We start from the raw sequence: 7,333 nt of genomic DNA, 5'->3' as shown, positions 1-7,333 counted from the left end.
AAACCAGCGGGGAACCGACCGTAAAAATGCTGCCTGCGTCGTTAACATGGCATTTGATATTTCAAGTAGGCTGCTCTTTTTATGTTCCACTGAAATAAGTTTATTCATGTTTTAGCCGTTTATTCAGCTAAAAATGCAAAACGACGGCTTATTCCTGCACCACTTAACTACAGGTCTGCAACTTCAAACCCATAAATAAAGAAAGAAGCTGCTATTAGTAAAAAAAAATGCAGTTTAGAAATTGTTAATGGACAAATAGTCGCAAAAGGTGGAAAATTAGTTTTATAACATTGGATAAGTTATGCTAGTTGGGCATTGTCAATGGAGCCGTATGGTAATGCGATGGTTGCGGCCCTTTAAATTCGATCTAGACCAGACGCGTGCCTAAAATATCCCTAAAGGACTATTTGGGTCTGTTTCTGTTCAGCTCTGTTGGGTCGGTGGGTTGTTGGGCTGGTGTAGGGGGATAAGAGCCGGCTCTGATTGTGATTATTCCCCATTGTCGAATGCAAATGCATCTCAAGGCTTTTAATTCTATCAGTCATTCCAACCTCAGCAAAAACAGTCCAGTTCAGTCCGGCAATATCAGCCGCATTTTGCAACTTCTCCAGCCAACTTGTATCATTTTCGAAAGGCAAAAAATTCAGCCAATTTTAACCCACTAATATTGATTCACTTCAAGAATTGACTTATGTGGTGTAAACTGATATGACACGTATTGAAATCTGTAAAATTATCAAAAAATATTACAAAAATTATGATATTTTAATTTTCCTATTTTTTGTTACTTGTTTTGTTTTTTCTTCAACTTCAAAGTAAGTTTGCTTTAACTGTCCATGTTAATTGAAGCAAAATTTGATGACATTTTTTTCGCGCCAAAAGAAGTGACTTCGAATTTCCGTTTCAGCACTCTTTTTTGCAATCCTTACTTTATTTCAAATTAAAGTTCTCTATCTCATAAGTTCTCTCAGTTCTCTTTCAGTTCTCTCTTAAAGTTCTCTCAGAAGAAACGCAATGTTTTTTTCTCGCAAATTTTTTTTCTTGGCTTGCGTTTCAAGCTTTTTGGTCGTGTTTCAGGTTCCATAAAACAAATTGCCTCAGTGTCGGGAAAAACTAGTCTGAGTTTTTACGTTTATCAGACAAAATGACATGACAAGAGATTGAATACTCTTAAGTTTTTCGTTTTTTTGAAAATTTATATTAACTATTGTAATCACTCATTTGACAGATTTTCACGCAAATCTATAGCTCTTTACCAAAATCTGAGCAGTGATTTTTTTTTCAAAATGTTTCCCTAAATTTCCTTTTTTTTTCAATTTCTCTACTAAATGGGTGTGTTCGAAACATTCTGTGCTACTTGCTCAGCAATCGGCTATCATTGTTTGCAGTTTCATATTTTAGAATGTAGCGATAAAAATCAATCGAAAATTTTCAGGCAACTTTTGGAAAATTTTGGGTCAAATAATTGCGTGGATGACGAAACGTTACAGCCAAAGGACACTATTGGGCTTTATTAAAAGCAATTGAATCACGTTCGAAAATTGGGAATGAATTTGAAATTTTGGCACTCTCACCTTTTCACACTTTTGGTCTCATGATGACTATACCGATATAAATTTGAATCATAATTTGGCTCATGACCCTGTATGGTCATAGAATGGAAAAAGTTTGAGTACGTTAAGCTGTGACTGTATCAAGCACCATAGCGACAAAAAGTTTTTTTCATACCATTTTTGTCCTGTGTAGTCAGTCACTGAAGCGTGAAACTGTGTCACCAAAAGCAACTTGTGCTACCAACCGAAGCTTCAAACGAGACTTCATTTCAATTTGTCGATACTACGTTGTGCTTTGGACCTTTGATTTTTTCCTAGTTGAACTAAAAAATTCAGTCAAATATTCTCTGTTTGTACTTTGTGTCTATGATATAAGGCGGTAAAAGTTTCGATATCATTGAAAAACAGAACAAAATAAAAAGTATGGCATTCGAGCGGATTTATTTTCTTCAAATAACTGAGCTGAAATTTAATATTTGGTAAGCCTTTGATTTGAAAGATTGGACAGAAACAAATCATACTGCAAATCCGTTTAGTTCTTCATTTTTCCTGATAAATTCTTTTGTATTTTTCGTATCGTTGTTTTGTGGTTATCACAAAAGTATTATATTTTGACTTGGAATTGTGAGATTTAAATCTGGAATTTTGTTAGACGAACTGGACCTTAAACACAGGTAAGCTAGCACCCCCAATATTTAAAAATGATGAAAGCGCGAATGAGTTTAAACGTCTATTGATCCGTTGGGTACAATGTTTCGTACACCGCCGGCTATCGATTTTATTTTGCTTTTCACTCGGGTAGTTTTTATGTGACTGTGCTGTTAAAAATGAGTCAGTCACGTTGTACAAAATAATTTCATAATATCTGATTTTTTATATCGCCTCAAGTAAGTTCGACTTCTTATGTTGTTCACCTTTTGCCTCTTGTTATTTTTTCCCTAAATTTTTATGGCACGTGGGCCAAGTAATGCAAAACCGGCTCTTTCTCCCTTTTTTTCAACCAATATAATTCTTAGTGAATTTTTGCAACAAAAGGAGAAAATTTACATAACTAGATATGATAGTAATTTGATTTGTTAATTGAGTTCTCTACAACCAATCATTTTACTAGGATATTTCCCCAACTTTTCATTTTTGCTTAATGCCATTTCATACATAAGTTTACCGCACATTGCATGACATTTCCATACCATGTTAACTTGATTAGCTATTTTTTACATATGCAGATTTACCTTTTCAGTTTTTTGTTCACTTAGCTAAATTGTGAAAAGGAGTTGAAATGTTCTCTTCGTTTGGCCGGAAATTTCCCTGGGCTTGAAATTAGTTTAGCCACCCTGAATTTATTCATGCGTTCAAATTAACCGCCTTTCTGCCTTCCAAATTTACTTAGTTCTCAAAAATTTTGATGTCTTTTTTATCTGCAAACTGCCTGTGAATGTTTCCTGGAATTGATTTGGTTTGGTTGATTGTCATTTAAAATTGCCCTATTTCCCCCTGTTTTTACATCTTTTGTTAAATGGATTTCTGCCATATTTCTGGAGATTATATAACACAGTATTGATTTTTTTCTTTTGGCGAGACATTTTGTGAAGGTATTATTATTTAAGCATCAGCCCGTATAAAATCTTTGTGTTTTTTGACAGTCATATTATATGAATTTTGTAAAGTCAGATTTGTAGACGTGCATAGATTTTACCATTTATGGTGGTCAGAAAGCAAACAATACACGCATGTAACAAACTAGGCCGCTTATGACTAGAAACCGGGAAACATTCATTTATTTTTGTGCTACGGAATACAAATAATGTACATGGATATATGGACGCTTGTGTGCATCATAAGCAATCAAAATTTTGGTTGAAGGGGCAACATCCAATGAACAATACACCATTTATGGAAGGTAGAAAAATGAAGCTAAAATCGTCGCTTCTTTCTCTTCGTCGTATGTTTTTTTTTGCAGTTTTTTCTTTTCAGTTTAATTCCTTTCCTCATTGCCGGCTAGACATAGTAGCTCCCAGGTAGCAGCTCTGTTGGAATGCATAATGAGACTATGTTGTTAATGGAGCACCTTCAGCAAATGCACTATCAAAGCTCAAGTGTGGGATCACCCCCGCTCTGAACTGATGAATAATTTGCTGATATCATTCAACTATTTCCAACTTAAGGGAGAGATAAAATTTGCCCTCTTTTTTACAGGTTGCTCCCACCAACTTCTCAATTTTGAAAAGTTACCTGTTCCCTGGCAGAAAATAATTTATCCAAAAATAGGCGAAAAATTTGATGAAAGTTGAATAGGAATAAGACTAAGTAAAAATTGATCAGCATTTTTAGCAGTTTTTGGTCGTGTTTATGAATATTTATTACTTTGCAGCTCTTTTATACACACTATAAACAAGAGTCGCGAATCAAGTTGTAATTTTTTATTTGACTTTAGATCCCAGATCGAATTTTATTTCCCTTCAGTCGCCTGTTTTTATTACCCTAGTTATTAATACTAACCACCGTCATCTCAGGTATCAACCGAAGGCGACGGCGGCAGTGGCGGGAGGTAAGACAAGACAAGATTAGTAAATCTCAATCTAGAAACACCAGCAGAAACCAGACGTTATAATTAGTTTGACCGTCAAAGTTTCAAAATACTTTCTATTAAAAAGTATTTTTAGGCAAAACTGGCATTCGTTCATTAATAATTTTTGACCAAAAACTCATTAACTCCTGCGTAATATTATCGCTCTTCAGAAAAAGGTAAGTTTGAGAATGCGCTTTAAGTGTTCTTTTTTGAGCATTGTTAGCCTCTATTTATAATAGACGAAGACAATTGATTAAAAAACCTTTTCTGCATCATTTTAGGGTCGGTTTCTGAGTGGGGACGGAGTTTGGGGTGGATTATAAGATACTCTTACTCTCATGAATTCGAACCCTCGCCAACCAAAAGCACCCATTTGGAAACCCACTACGACATCTTTTTTCCACCAACAATTGTATAAAAGTTTCTCCAGGGGTGGGCGCCTTTCACAGCAATATTTTTTTTGTTGAGGGAAGAGTGTGCGCCAAAAAGAATGTTTTGGATAAAACAATAAAAAATTAGTGAAAACGTTTTTTTGGCATTATTTCTTTAAAAAATAGCGTGCACAACAAACCTTTGTTTCACTGGGGTCTTTTTGGCCGTTCGGAAGAGCTCATTTTTGCCGACATGAAAAAAGGTCGACCATCTTTTGAAAAAAAAATTTGTCATCCGCCCTTCCCCTCGAAAAATTCTACATCCGAACTTTGTCAAATTTTTTTTGTTTTTCAAAACTAGTCGGGTGTTTTTTTGAATGAATAAACACTGTGCTGCCCAGGCGTGGATCTAGAAATTTCTCGAGGAGAGGGGGACGGATTAAAAAAAAATTGAAAATTTTGACCTTTTTTGTAGGTCAATCGAATTGAACTTCTGAGCTCTCCCAAATCACTGTAAAGACCCTAATTCGACAAATCTTTCTGCGCCGCGGGCAAGTTTGTGAAAAAACAGGTCAAAAAAGCGTTTTTGAGGACTTTTTGGAAAATTTTGGCAAAAAAATCGCGTTTTTTTTTTGGCGCGCGCTTCCCCTCAAACTTAGTATATATTGGCGCCCAAGGCGCCTTTAGAAAAATTTTAAGGTCAGTCAGCCAAAAAGGGATACCTCAAAATAGTACAAAGGGGGATCCTTTGGGTCGGCAGGAGATCGAATCCCTGAGGGGGTAGGTGTCCGGCCCTCCCCTCCCCCTAAATTCGCTACTAATGCTGCCTGTTTATCCCGTTTCTGATTTGCTCTAAGACTCTAAAAATAAGCGATGATCAATTTAATTTACGGAAAATGTACACAAATGGAAGAGTACTCACTAGAACATGCATTGAGATAGTCGTGAGGTCGCCAAGGCTTAAGTTTTTGATGTATTGAGATGTTTGCCAACCGTTTTTCTTCAACATTGGTTAAGCTATTATTAACTAATTGTTGGTAAGCTCAATTTCATCGGAACACCACCTTCCCCATTATCAAAAGTGCTTCAGTTTTTGTGTGGCATTTTTCGTTGATTAACTAGAGAAATTGATGATCTATCTTATTGAGTTTATGCAAATTGCTTTTAGAAAGAAAACTGAGCTGATATTTTTCTCCGCCTCGGCCCTCAATATATAATTTTTTTCTCATATTTTTTGAGAATTAGCAAGGGTAGTGGTATGTGAAATTGAGTGTGCCAACAATTAGTTAATGATCGCTTTATCAATGAAGAAAAGTCTTGATTTACAAACTTAGCAAAACATTAAAAACCGAAATTATAGTGATCTCACGGCCATCTCAATCAATGCTTTATTGAACGCTTTAACGTATTTATGTACATCTCCCTGAATTTTTTTGATCATTACTTTTTTTGAAATTCTTATTCAGATCGGAAACACTGATAAACAGAAAATCCCGTGGTCATATATTCATAACGCCCTATAGTTTTTTCAATTACAGTTGGATCGAAACAGCCACTAGTTTATGCCAAGTTATTTCTTAGTAAAATCAATTCTCCTCGATTTAATTACAATTTTTATTCGGTAAAATTTTGTAAACTCTCAGCTAATCAATTGATACTCGATATCTCATTATACCTCTTCGGACTTGATAGTTGAGTTCATTCATCTTTCACTTTTAATCAGTAAAAATTCGTCCATTGATACTTGATAGTTGAGCAATTGTTACTTGATACCTCTTTACAGTCTCATTCTGATAGCTCAATAATGATACACTGTCAAAGCAACTCTGCGCTTAACCAAAAAAAGTTTAATGATTAGAAGTTCAACTATTGATAAGTGTTCAATGCTTCTGAAAATGCCAGCAATTTCAGGGGTCTTGAAAGTGAAAGTAAATTAAATTAGTCAATAAGAATTCATTTTTTTCTCCGATTACTGAAAAACTGAAGGGTAAAAATTTTACTACTTAGAGGAAAGGTTTTTAGGGTCGAGTGATTATTTGTGAAATTTTTTCAACCGCTAAAAAAGCATGACGCTTGCGCGCGTTACTTTATGCAATGAATCCTTCTGTATGAATCCCGACTATCGTTTTTCCAACTACTGAAGATTTAAACTTCACCTTGGGAGTCAGTAGTACTCAATCTTTTTTTTTTAACTTTTCAGTATTCGAAAGGTTGGTCGAATGTAATCAAGGGAATTGAAATAAAGTTTTTTTTTCAACTGTGAGCCTGGTTTTTGCATGACTGCTTGGAAAATTTTTTGAGTACCGAAAGCACTAGTGTTTCAATCGCTTCAAGTATTTTTACTTCAGAATTTGAATTTTTTTCAAAATCTTGCAATTCAAGAAATTGATCTTTTTGATAAATTATTAATGTTTCTTCAAACCCCATGTTTCGTTAACCAGCTTCCGAGATAAAATGTATCAGTCGTTTTCTTTGAAGTTGATCCTTACCATTTTGGATAAAATCGACATTTTTGTTGCCTAAATTTTCATAAACCTTCATGGTTTTACTGTCTACTGAAGAATCGTAGTGTAAAAACTCGGACGTTGGGAGTTTTCGTCGTCTTTCTAATTTTGTTTTATCAAAAAACGATCTGATGGCCTCTAGTGTTATTATATTAAGGCTTCTTCAGTCGTCAATTTAAAACACCACGTTAGTTTTTGAAATGCTGCCAAATTGATATATATCAAACCATTCCAGAATTAGCCAACTGAAACTGAATATCGTAAAATGGCACTCAGAGTTAAATGTTTGCTGAGAAGAGAAGACGTTCGCCACTTTCATACCTTGATCATAATCGC

The 7,333-nt window shown here is 35.0% G+C and overlaps 1 protein-coding gene across 1 annotated transcript in view; it reads left to right on the top strand.

Annotated features, from left to right (window-relative positions):
• Positions 1–2,068: 2,068 nt before the first annotated feature.
• Positions 2,069–7,333, top strand: part of LOC134845788 (titin-like) — a 28,997-nt gene continuing 23,732 nt past the window's right edge. The window contains exon 1 of the mRNA XM_063862869.1: positions 2,069–2,227. The gene's annotated coding sequence lies outside the window, so the exon portion shown is untranslated. The remainder of the gene's footprint in view (positions 2,228–7,333) is intronic.

The sequence above is a fragment of the Symsagittifera roscoffensis genome, chromosome 5 (assembly GCF_963678635.1).
Source record: "Symsagittifera roscoffensis chromosome 5, txSymRosc1.1, whole genome shotgun sequence".
NCBI classification, from domain to species: Eukaryota; Metazoa; Xenacoelomorpha; order Acoela; family Convolutidae; genus Symsagittifera; species Symsagittifera roscoffensis.
This window is presented reverse-complemented; position numbering and strand designations above follow the sequence as displayed.